The following is a 13,604-nucleotide window of genomic DNA, read 5'->3' on the forward strand; positions in this document are numbered from 1 at the left end:
TTGATAAGAGTATGCCGGTGATGTGTTGATTCTAGAACTTGGCCTGATGATCGTGACGAGTACATCGGATGACGAATTGGCATTTAGATTTGACCATACTTTTTCTTTCTTTCTTTTCATTTTTTTTCTTTTGTATATCCCTTTTCACCTATACAACCTTATACACATATACATCCATTTAACCTAGCCTTACCTTTGTATAAATCTACCGTTACATGTAAATTTCACCTAACTATACCGATAGTCTAATTTAGGGGGCCATTGATTGTCATGGTTGTTTGGATGATTTGGGAGAGTTTCATGGGTTGATTTGTGGAGTATTTTTGTCTATGAGAATACGTAAACGGGTTAAGTTATTGAAGATTTTCTGGGATTGTTCAAACAAAGAAAGTGAAGAGTTATAGACATGTTATCATTGTAAGAGGATATTTACTAGTAGAGTAAAAATGGTTCGAAAAGAATAAAGAGAATTGAAAAACAGAAATAGAAAAATATATAAAAAAAAAAAAGAGAAAACTTGGGCTACTAGTAGGTATTCCTCATTTTCAAATGTCTAGAAAGTTTGTTGTAATATTATGGAAGATTTGGTTGATTGTAAGTTGTTTGAAGTTGATACACCACAATGGTGTCGGGTTTACTTGGTGCTTTGGAGGTGTGTTCGCGGGATGGCAGCTTAAGGGTTGGTGGTTTGTTGGCAATCAATGGTATGAGTTTAATTAGACTATATTGTGCATTCTAACATATACCATATATTTTTCATTTTATCATCTCATCATTAACCTACATCCATATATCCCGTTTGTTCATATTCATATACGTAGCCTTTGTTTAACTATACAACCACCCTTTATGCCTATTTTGACGATGTACTTGATCCTTGCGCCGTAATGGTGGAGTGACGATCCTAGTTAAAGCCTATGGTAAAAGAGTATACATCACGACTAAGCTATGAGTGATTCTTCATATATTCAACACCGAAAGTAAGTTTGTTGGAGTAGAATGATATTGGTAGGATCGTTTGTTTCATTTATGCTTAGTTGATTATCGTGGCTTACGGATTGTTCAGGTATAGTCAAACATTTCGAGTCTTCATTTAAGATTAAAACTGCTTCCCTCGCCTCATTGTCATTTGACATGCTTGGTGTTGCTTCTTTTTGAAACTTGTCATTTGTTTTGACAATTTGATGGTCAAGGAATAGTTTACTAAAAGTTTGGATTTGCTTGAGGACAAGCAATGCTCAAGTGTGGGGGGATTTGATGTGACTAATTTATACCCATTACCTACATCATTATTGGCCATTTATTTATATGTTTTAAGTCGTTTTCGTGTACATTTGGCGCGTTTATGGTGTTTGTTAGTTGTTTCAGGCTCTAAACAGGTTACGCGTTCATTTGGTGCATTTTTGGAAGACTTATTGGCTTAGAGGTGATCTATGATGTCGAGAGTTGATTCGAATAGGAAAAAAAAGTAGAAAACGAAGAAACCGGTTTATATATGTGTTGACTGCGACGCAGTGGAGGTGCACATTTGCCCACTACGCCGCAGTGGTTGTTCATACACGAGTAACTTTTGTCCAGTGATTTTAGGCTGCGACGCAGTGGGTGTCACCGAGTACCACTGCGTCGTAGTGATCAAGGAAGTCAACGGGAGCAAGTCAAAGTGTTTGACTGCGCCGCAGTGGGCCGGCAACAATGCCACTGCGCCGCAGTCACCCTGATTGAAGACGTGCAATTCAAACAGAGATATTTGGCTGCGACGCAGTGGAGGGCATTACATGACCACTGCGCCGCAGTGGGAGGCTGGTCAACAAAAGTCAACGGCCGACTTAAAGCCTTATTTTTCAAGGGGTATAAATATAAACCCTAGGCACGAATTTCAAGGCATTCAAACTCCTTCTAGGAGCTGCTCTATCAGGATTCTTCCTTCTCCAATCAAGTGTTTCACTTAGGCAGACTCATCGAAGATATTACGAGCACCCATCTAGATCGTATCTACATTATTGTCTTGCAATTTATTTTCTTCAAACAATTGGTACTTCATGTTTCTTTTCTATTTCATTGATTATTGTGAATTGATCATGAGTGGCTAACTGTTTAATCATCCACCTTGATGAAACGAGACGGATAATGTGATTGCTATATTTTTAATTCAAAAGGGTTTGTTTAATTATCGTTGTTCCGTGATCTTGATGATTTTAATTCTTTTCATTTAATCAATTTCGATATTGGTTGCATATGATTCTTCGTTGGTGGTACCAGTTGAATGTGTATGTGATTTTAAAACGGTTATTTGTCTATAAGTAATTATCACTAGTTCATGGTATGATAGTGAATATCATTTTAAGAAAAGATTAAATTTGTCAACGTGATTGATATCGGTTGGTGGTACCACGTTATTGTCACATAGGTTCAATTGGTAATTTGATAGTCAATAAAACTGATTGTTAGGAGAATTGTCTTGGTCTTGGTGGTACCGGCTTGGGTAATTTGACTAGTAGTTAGGTGATTCGATAATTTGTTCATGGTTGGTGGTACCACGTGAGTAGTTTAATCTTGTCACGATTGTCTTTTAAACTCTAGAGAATTTGTTCTTCATCAGATGCAATCACATTTGAAGTCAAGGGAAGTCAAGGTGGATGACTTTTAATTATATCGTCTGAACTTTTCTTTTTAATTTATGCAATCATTTTGCAAATCAATTTATTTAATTGTCAAAGGGGAATTTCGAAGCAACACCTGTTTTCCAAACCATTTAACAAGCAACTAATCATCTCACAGTCCCTAAGAACGAACTTAGACTTACCTCTTAACTATATTACAAACGATCGGGTCCACTGCCCGTGAGTGCGTAGTAGTGAGTTCTTTGGTAGTTTTAGTTTATAAATTTAAAGCTTGATTTTGCACATCAGAAACCTCTCCCAACAGGGCCTTCATACAGTTGTAGTTATGTTTATACAACAAGGTTCCCTTGTTGTACCCCAGTTGCCCCCTTATTTCTGTCTCTTGACTGATAAGGACAGAATCAACACATTGCAGGATTCTAGTAAACGTGCATTTCCCCCTCAACTCTTCCTTCAGCAGGTGGTGCTCGGCCTCGACTTTGTTTGTGGTGTGGTTCTGATAGTTGAGGTGTTCATCGACCCAACATGACACAAAATACTCTCGGTACGGGGACAACCAATTATCGTTCAGGTACTTGTATACGCTAGGGAAAGCTGCCAGATTATTCTTTAACTCCTTCTCGTAAGAGTTAAACTCGTCAAGAGTCCGAGATTGATAGACTCTTTTCCACCAGACGTTAAGCCGTTCAATGTCAACTTTTTTCAGCCGCAATGTCGGTTCGCAGTGTTTGGATATGTTTTGCCATATGTGGAACCTACACAACAGATGTTTCGCTCCCGGCATAACAACCTTCAATGCTCTCATCAGGGCCAGCTCCCTGTCAGTTAGAACGACACGAACGACAAAGCCTTCAACAAGGGTGGACTTGAGACATTGTAACACCCATTGATAATTCGCCTCCTGCTCGTTTACGATAAACGCATATGCTAAACTGAAGGTCTTACCCGTTGACGTCACGCCCACGATCTCAACTAGCGGCATGTTGTAGATGTTGGTTTTATACGTGGAGTTTATTTCAATTACCTAGGGAAATGCGCGCCATAGGGTCATTGATGTTGGATGCATGAAAAAGAGGTTCTCCAACCGTCCATTTTTACTATTTGTAGTAAACTGGTAAAAGTAATTTTTCTCCTGCAGCAGTGAGAACATAACCTGCGAAAAGTGAACAAGATATAGTAAATATGTCACTTCCAACAACGTAGTACATAATCACCAATTTGATGTTTGTACCTGCATTGGAGTACGCCCTTCTTGGCCCGACCTCCGTCTCGATTTCAGAAAGTTTTTAATGTCTCCTCTTCGAGTCAGGTTTCCCGGAAATTCAAGTTTGAGGTTTACCAGGATCTGACGTGGGTACAAACCGCGATCCGATTGGTTTCCCACATATTCCTTTTCTTCATCAGTCATCCGTCTCGCGTATGCATTCCCATGCAGATCGGTAGTTGGATGATGATTGTGTCTCAAGTCCTTTACAATTACCCTCCAACCACCATCATACCCGGGCCGGCCTTCCAAAGTAAAGGGACAGCCTATCTTGTTGGTCTGTTTGGGTGGCCCAAGTGACCTCTTATCGGGTTGTCCACCGTGGTGACATATTAGTGTCACTTTATTGACCACCTTTAACTTGTTTTTGTTCGACCGCCGTATGACTAGAACATAACCCAATCCCATTGCTGTTCTTTGAGCCCACTCCGTCAGTTCTTCGACAGAAGCGAACACCTCCTCGGTTTTTAAGTCTCCAGCTTCGCAGTCAAATTCCCCGTCCGCATCAGGGCTCTCAAACACATCATCCGGCACTTCAGTACGTACGTTTTCTGGGTCTGCCCAAATATCCTCCAAACTATCCATCTGAAACAATTCAAGTAAAACAAGTCAACATCTATTTCAGTCGGGATACCCTTAACTCTTGCTTTGTTTACATTAAGTCCAAAATACACAATGATTCACAATTGATTTTTCATATTTTAATATAACTATCGTTAATGATTTACTATCGTCATTTATTAAAAAAAACCACCAACATAACTGATTGATTTAATTTAATTGAAAAAACAATCATTCATAAATGAAAATTAGTACATCATATGTAAATTGGCTCCATAATGACTAGGATTGAAATAAAAACAAAACAATTTCGATTTACAGGTAACATTAATCATATTTTGGCTGGAAGCGAAGTAAAAAATGACTCCATTATAATAAAGATTGAAAATACAACAAAGTAAACATAAATTCGATTTATTGTTATTCAAAAGTATTTTAACTTAGAAGGGATGTTTTTTAATGAGTTGGTGTAGCTAGTTGGCTAGACATAATATTTATATCTATATCCATAATATATATATGTTTAGTAAGATAGATACATGTTTACGTAAGATAGATATATAAAGGTAGAAAAGAGTATGGAAATATATTACTAATAATATATATATGTATTATTAATAGTTTTATACTATATATTAACATTTATATTATAAGTGTATGTACGGATATATTTTGTAAAATGAAACCATTTATACTATATATAAACATTTATATTATAAGTGTATATATAAACATTTATATTATAAGATAGATACATACCTGAAGATTAAGACTTGCAGGAAGAAGCGAATGTTGTAAAAATGTTGTAACTTTTTATATTAATGTATTCTGAAAACGAAAGCGAATGTTGTTTTGAATAAGCCTTTATATATTGAAAATGAAAACGATAACGAAAGCGAATGTGGAAAATGATCGATAGAAAACGAAAGCGAATGTTGAAAATGAAAGGGAAGAAGTCTTTATATACTGAAAATACACTGTTTGATCTGCAGTGTTGTTTTGTCTTTATGGGAGAATCCGCGGCGATATCGACAACGACATTTCTTGTTGACTATGACAGTCGACAGACAGTTTTGTCTTATTCGACTTTCCGCGGCGGCGACATCGCCGCGGAAAGTCGAATAAGACAAAACAGTCACTGTTATTGCTGACTACGACATTCGATGTGACTTTTGTCTTATTAGACTTTCCGCGGCGACTTGTCCTGATCGAGATACCTTTTTTGAGTTCGGCTTACCCTCTGCCTACAAAAATAAGTGGTGGTGGACTACTGAATTAAATGCGTCTTAGCCATGCAATCTTTCTAGGCCATCCAAATGATTTCAGACTTCATGATTATAGTTTAGAAGACTAATACAAGATGAATGTCCCACGATAAATTGAGTTATATTTCATGCATCAATCATATAGCAAAATCACAACTAGCATCTTGTTCAGACAATACAATCACAAACTGCAAAAGTCTTTATAGATGACACGAAAAAGATTAACGAGACTTAAATACTTGGTTCTCAATTCGTAAAAACATCCTTTGAAGAAAGAGGGGTGTTATTAACAACATGATCATAATCAATAAACAGACACATAAACATTCTTTACAATATTCAAACGCACACATCCTACATGCATTGGCATACAATGAAGATCCAGTAATCATAGCTCCCTTCTGTGATGATAGTTTCAGTTTCTATCCATTTCTGTAATTCCCCTTTAATATTTAGTGCAAAAGCCTTCTCTACAGAAAGTGGGAACAGAAGCCTTATTGCTCTTAAACTTCAATTGGTGAATTACAACTTGGGAACACCACCCTGTCATTGGGTTTTCACTACTGAGGTTCTCATTCTTGAAGCGAAGACTCAACTGCCATACATTTAAAAAAATAATAAAAATCATGCAGATACAAAATAAAAACTTTTGTTAATTCTCACACCATCTCCAGTTCAAAGTAGCTTACACATCCAGACTCTCTTGTAGTACAAGCCAGCCACTTCATTAATTAACTGAACTAAATCTCCATCAAACAGCGAAATTTAAACTTTGTCGAATAAAATCCATCAAACAGCGAAATTCAAACTTTGTCGAATACTATGGCCGTCCACACAACATTACAACATACCAGTTCCTTCTTAAGCCATCTACATCATTAGGTACATTCCTATAGGAGTGGCACATATGAATATTTTGGTAAATTTAGATACAAAAACTAAGAAGAAAATCGGCTAGAATGTAGTCCAAGATATAATAACCACCCTAAATCTCATGTCAAAAGGAACTACAGTTCTGGTACCACAACCGTTTATACTCCTTTCCCTTCAAAATGTGACGGCCAATCTATTTTCACTTCTTACAGATAACCGAAACATGTCCCACCTTTTGTCACCTGCATAAATCACCCTTACACATGTATAATGGCAAATTAAGACAACTGTACTAAAAGGACTCTAAGTTTCCATCAGATAGAGTAATAAATGTTAAGATATTCATTAACAATCAAAAGTTGAGACTCAAATGTGCTTTTACAAAACAAGCTGAAAACACGTTACCATGACAGAAATACTAACCACATAAGCATCTCAGCTAGAAGTTCAAGGGCACTTCTATACAGGTAACTTACATAACAAGTAAACAAAGTCCGCTCTATACTACTATGATAAAACATCCCATTATATATAGGCTGGAGCTGGGGCTTGGGCTGGGGTTTTTTTTCACGAAAACATTTTAAACAATGCTATTTTATTAAAAAAGAGCTTGTTTTAAAAAGCTGCGGTTTAGCTCCTAAAAGCCCCTCAAAAGCCACTTACCAAACATGCCTATATTGTTCTATGTATTTGATAGGTCAAATGTAGCCAAAAGAAAATGGGTTGAAATTCACCCGGAGCTAACTTATATGCTGACAACCTTACAAAAAAAAATTTGCTTCTCAAATTAATGATTCGAGTGGATGTAACTCACATCCCAAGTAAGCTAACTGTGCGCTAACCTCCTACTATGATACAACATTTCATTTCCATTAACAAAGTTACAAAGGTTTAGCAACCACAAACCGGCCCTCTGTAATCCCCATTTTGTCTTAGCTATTTATAGCCCAAATCCCCTGGAACAGAACCCACAACATGGTACTTAAAAATAGATATGTAGCAATAGGGTTACACTTTATTATGCAATACAAAGTCAAAGATGGTATTCTTACATTCACAATCAAGCTTTCTTTTTGGAGACCACCATCCTAAACTATTAAATCAATAACACCTATGACTTTCCAACTACTATACAAGCAATTAAACACCAGCAATTATGTAATTCAACACAAGCAAATAGAACACACTACTACCTGACCAAAACTTACATTAACTTTGAGCTCAGCAAATTAAAGAAACTGTCCATTGAGAAAAGCCAACCCCATACTTGAATACTCGACGCACAAATGAAAAACAGAATATATAAAAACATGACAAACAAAATTTACATGAACCTAGCAATCAATACAACAGCAGAGTCGCATGCCCAAACCCACCAAGCTAAAACCGACTTAAGACCTTGCATAAAACTAATCAGGGCCACCACACAAACTTATGTCTCTGCACCACTCGGCCCAAGTGTACCGAATAGCACAGAGAAAACATTCCATTGGGACTCAAGTTGTTAAAAAGAGTTTACAATATACACAAAAATAATTAAAATAATAGAACATGAACTCTTGTAAATTAAAGTATCAAAAAAAGTGAAAGACATAAGAACAATGAAAAAAAAGCAAAACGATTCAGGAAAAAAATAACATCATACACACTTTTACTCTCAAAGCCATATCCATTCGCCCACCGCCATGAATTCTGACTGAGGCAGACTCAAGGCAACAAGCCAACAAATAAGTAGTTGCAAATTCACATGTTAAGATTTTGTAATCAGTGATTAATACATGAATGTCTAACAAAGTATATATTTAACCGGTTTCGCAATAATTTTGGTAAGGCTCGGATCAGAAAATGAATCTGAATAAACCAACAAAGCTGCATTCACCGTAAAAATCAATTAAGTTTGAAAATTCAAATGACTTCTACACAAGGCCACAGAAAGTTACCCCACCAAGTTATGGTTAATCTCACCATTTACTAAGCTACACTAACTTTGGTTGATCTCAACATTTACTAAGCTACATAAAGTTACCCCACCAAGTTATAGTTTCATCTCACTTTGGTTATTTCATCTGTAAATGGGTCAAAAATGAACCACCTCTATTTACAAGATTCAAACCTCCTTCAGTTACAAGACCCCAGTTGAAAGTGACAATCTGACAATCAGAATCTATTCTTATACATACAACCTCCATAACCACAATACACCACCTAAACAGTTGATATGCTTTGTTCGAAAGAGAAAATAAAAAAAATTATATGCAAAAAATAAAACAAAACACGTGTTAAAAGATATGTATAATTAAAAGTTATACTAGTAATGGTAACATTCAAGAAACTATTTCAAACAAATGCACCCTAGATAATATAAACCAATAATGAAAGTTTAAAAATCATTTTACTTATCATAATAAGGGCTCAGATCTGTAAAAAAGAATCGGTGCAAAGTGGATAAAACCGCCATGGCTGCAATCTATGAATAATTGATTACCCCGCCAAGATACAGTAAAATCTCAAACTTTACCCAATTATTTTAACTCAGACGATCAACAGATAATATTAATGTATAGCATCACTGCCCCATTTACTATAGATATAGTTTAGAGTTAATTTCACAAATCGTCCCTGTGGTTTTGTAACCATAATATCGCTCAACTATATCATCAGTTGTATTATAGAAGAATGGTGGCGATGATGGTGTTGGATTTGGATATAGTACTTGTAAACAAGACCATCCATTCATTCAATTCTTTTACATCAATCATCAACATCTATATCTATATCTATATGTGTATGTATATATGTATTTCTGTATGAGTGGGGGGAGAAATGAGAAAATCATAAGCGGCAAAAGGGGGCAGTCAACAAACAGCCTCTTCCCTCCGCTGTCGCCTCATTGCTTGTTGATCGTCTGAGTTACATGTTTCTCCCCCAAAACCCTAAAAAACAAAATGGCATCGCATTTTATATAGGGATGCACGGGTAGTTTTTTTCCAAATAGGTTTAATTAAAATACTTATTTAGTTAATTGGTATGGTTTTGAAAATATTTATCATTTTAATATAAAATTTAATTAAATATTATATCTCTCAATAATTATTAAACACCCATTTAAATTTATTTCTAAAAAAGTTATCATTCTTGGATAAAAAAGAAAATTAAATTGTGATTATTGTATCATTTGCTGACCTGTGTTTTCTTTTAAGATAACATTTACTTTCCTTTTTTCGATTTAATATTTAAAACTTAATAAAATTCCTCATATTGCTCGTATGATTTCAAGTACGGAGTATATTGAAATATAATCAAATCAAAGTACTAATATATCACAACATTGAATGAGGACTATTATTTTTAATCAAGTAAAAAGTATTTTTAAACTAATTTCCCTAAGCTGTCATAGGTCTGATTCTTAGTATGTATTGTTATTACAAATTAATTATTTTTCTCTATATATTTATATGGAATTTATTTTTTCTTGATTTTCATCTTAAATCTGCTCAATAGAAGTAAACAAACTTTAATACTTTCTGCATGTTCAGATTTTTTCATCACTTTGTGGTACAAGTACTCTGTTTAGCAAGTACATTTACAATTTAAATTCATCTTTGAGAAAATGTCACAAATGGTCCTTGTGGTTGTTGGTATTCGCATTTTGCCTCATGTGCTTTTTTTTCGTTGCAAATAGTCCTTTGGCTTTCCCTTCTCGTTGCTAGCAGTCCCTACCTCTAACTTCTGTTAGTTTTAGCCGTTAAACTCCCTCACGTGGTATGCACGTGAGTGGTATGCACGTGAGGACATTTTGGTCCATTTTGTTTTCAGAGGAACTATTGGTGATAACACATAACAGTTTTTAATTAATTAATAATGATATATATAAGTACACATATAGATCAGTATCTATACATAAGATATGTATACTTTATATCCACAATCACAAATCACAAATCTATATATGTTCACCATCACTGCCTTTAGCATCATAAGAGAAAGAAAAAAAAAAGACAAAGACGAAGATGATGATTATTAGAGCTGTAATTAGTGGGTGAATGGACTGGAAGTTATGGCCAGTGTTGGCGGCGATCTTTTCGCATCTTTTTCTTTTCATGGGTGCGATGGCTGGGAGGTGGTGGTGGTGGTTGTGGTGTTTGTGAAAGATAAAGGTGTTAGGTTGCGATGATCTCCTCTGTCGTGTTGATCTAGAAAACCTTCTCCATATCTAAGTTTTGAAAGAAAGCAAGCACCACCAGGTTCAACTTATTCCATATCTACATCGTTAGATTGTTTTTGGAGCTTTTGATAAGTGGGTTGGTGGTGGTGTTATAAATTAAAGAGAAAGTTTCAATCTTTTTTGGTTTTTATTTCTATGTTTACTTTGAAATTTGATATCCTAACATGAATACTGCTTGGATATATATGTGAATATGTATATATAGTCAGTTTGTTTTTCTTATGTTTTTCTTTTAATTTGATATATATATATATATATATACACAACATGGATATGGATATGGTTTATATGCTTTTAGGATTAATCTATGTGGGTTGGTTTTTATTATAGGATCTGAACTTGAGATCGATTTAGGATATACGTATATTTTTTTTTAATTAGATATCAAATTTGGGTTTTAATTCCTTTTAGATTATTTATTCTTTTCATCACCAGATTTGGGGACTTCTGGGTGTTGTTAATGATGATGATCGAAATGAGTATATTGAAGATTGTTATTGGATATAGGATCTAAAAGAAGGGAAGAAAGTGTGTTTTGTATTTAAATGGTGATAATTGAACACTTCCCAGGTGATGTAAAAGTAGGTGATGAAGATGTTCTTGTTGATAATGAAGATGATGACGGCTGGAAAAAAAAAATACAGGCTTTAATGGTAAAAGTCTAAAAAGCCCTCACGTGGTATGCACGTGAGGGGTTTAACGGTTAAAATAAACATAAGTTAGTGGCAGGGACCGTTGGTAATGAAAAATAAAAACCAAAGGACTGTTTGCAACGAAAAAAAGCACAAGGGGCGAAATGCAAATACCAACAACCACAAGGACCATTTGTCACATTTTCTCTTCATCTTTATCTGGCATTATATAAACGAAAGATGAGTTAATATGCTTAAGTTGAAAATACATAAATTTGATTTGATTTTTCTGCTATATTTTAAGTTTATGTGTCATCAATCCATCATCATATTTAACGTCTTATGTTAAATTAAGAGATCAACTCTATCATTATCATTATCCACTCAATACAGGAACATGATAATGGAAAAACAAATGATAATAATCCTTTTTCTTGTTTTTATATATTATAAATATAATGTTTAATTAGGTTTTATACTAAAATGGTAAATATTTTTGAAACCATGCCAATTTGGTAAATAAGTTTTCCTACTACACCAATTTGAAAAAAAAAACTCAATGCAAGGGCCCGTTTTTTTAATGTATTATAAGTGGGCGTATATATTAAACAGAAAATTGCTAATTGACTGATTATTTTTGTTTAGAGGTCAAAAATAAAAAATGAATTTTTAATGAATGAATTAAGTTCTTAATTATTAAGTATACTTAAAAAAAACATGACCTGAATTTATATTTAATCTTTTTTCTATTATTAATATATTTATACTTTTTTTGAAACGGCAGTATAAGTATTATTGAAACAAGATCGACTAGCAAGATGCTAGTGATCAAGAAGAAGTACAGTTACATAAAAGAAATAAAGAAACAAGCAACTTAACACACCACACAAAGAGATGATGAGTTACTAAAACAAATGCCAAAACAATCTGGCTAAAAAAAGAATCAAGCACAGCCTCAATAAATCACCGAGACGAGCAAATATCAACACCCAACTTGCATGGGGTTTATTACCCAATCCGACCATGGAACACGATGATTTTTATCCCTGTTTGTTATCCACAAAAAAAAAGTAGACAACAGGGCGTTAAAAATATCACGACTTTTTTCGCGTGTCTTATTATTGATTAAGTTGTTTCTTGCTCTCCAAAGGAGCCACCACCATGTAAACAAAATAGCTTTCAATCTGCTATCTTTCTGTTGAGACCATTGCAATCCATCCATCTTAATAATTCCTTAGGCGACAAAATAGGGAGGTCGATTCGAATCCATTTCTTTAACATTGCTTTCGTCTCTATTGCCAAACTACAATTTTTAAAAATGTGAATATTAGTTTCAATACCTTTTTGACATTGAAGGCATCTCCATGTGGCAACGTCAATTCCTCTTGCAAACAAAGTTGGATAATTTGGTAAGCAGTCACAAAGTAAACTCCACACAAACATGTTTATCTTCTTAGGGACCAATGAAATCCACCTAGTTTTAGGGTGAGTATTACCAAGAAGCATATTATGATCGATAAAACGACGAACATGCACAACAAGAAAAGCATATTGGTTATCGCAAGACCATATCCATTTATCCTCCTCATCGATTTTTAGTGAACTAGGGAGTAACTTTCGCATGTCAGCAAACTGTTCTTGCTCACGTCCCAATCTAATACGTCTTCTCCAGCCCCAAAACCACATAGAATTAATGAATCTATCACCAATTTTACATTCCTTATCCATCTCAAGCACAAATAACCGGGGGAAAATAGAAGCTAGTGATTGATTCCCGACCCATACATCCTTCCAAAACATGGTCTCTCTCCCATTCCCTATCTTCTTTTTAATGAAATCATTCTGAATATTAGGGGTAGAATGTACTATAACACCCCAACTAAGGCGGAATAATGAGATGTACAGAAAGTCGAACATTCAAAATGAAGGATTATAAATAACATTCATCATAGCTTTATTTGATAAAAGAATTTTACAAATGTATAAGCATGTGAACCAATTACCAAGTACAATACGTCTACCGCACTTGGGCATTAAGTCCACGAAACAAATAATAAGCACATGAAATATTATACTACAATGATCAAGGCGGATTCCATTGCCCATCACAAGGTTTGATCTTTGACTCCAAAGTGCAATGCAAACAATCATGATGCATATAAA

General features: G+C 34.9%; 1 long non-coding RNA gene across 1 annotated transcript; it reads right to left on the reverse strand.

The window, feature by feature from the left end:
• Positions 1-5,973: 5,973 nt before the first annotated feature.
• Positions 5,974-9,547, reverse strand: LOC122590548. The gene is made up of 2 exons (XR_006322530.1): positions 6,401-9,547; positions 5,974-6,306 (listed from the first exon to the last, which is right to left on the reverse strand). It is a non-coding gene; the product is annotated as an uncharacterized LOC122590548 (long non-coding RNA).
• Positions 9,548-13,604: the final 4,057 nt, after the last annotated feature.

Source organism: Erigeron canadensis, chromosome 3 (genome assembly GCF_010389155.1).
Source record: "Erigeron canadensis isolate Cc75 chromosome 3, C_canadensis_v1, whole genome shotgun sequence".
NCBI classification, from domain to species: domain Eukaryota; kingdom Viridiplantae; phylum Streptophyta; class Magnoliopsida; order Asterales; family Asteraceae; genus Erigeron; species Erigeron canadensis.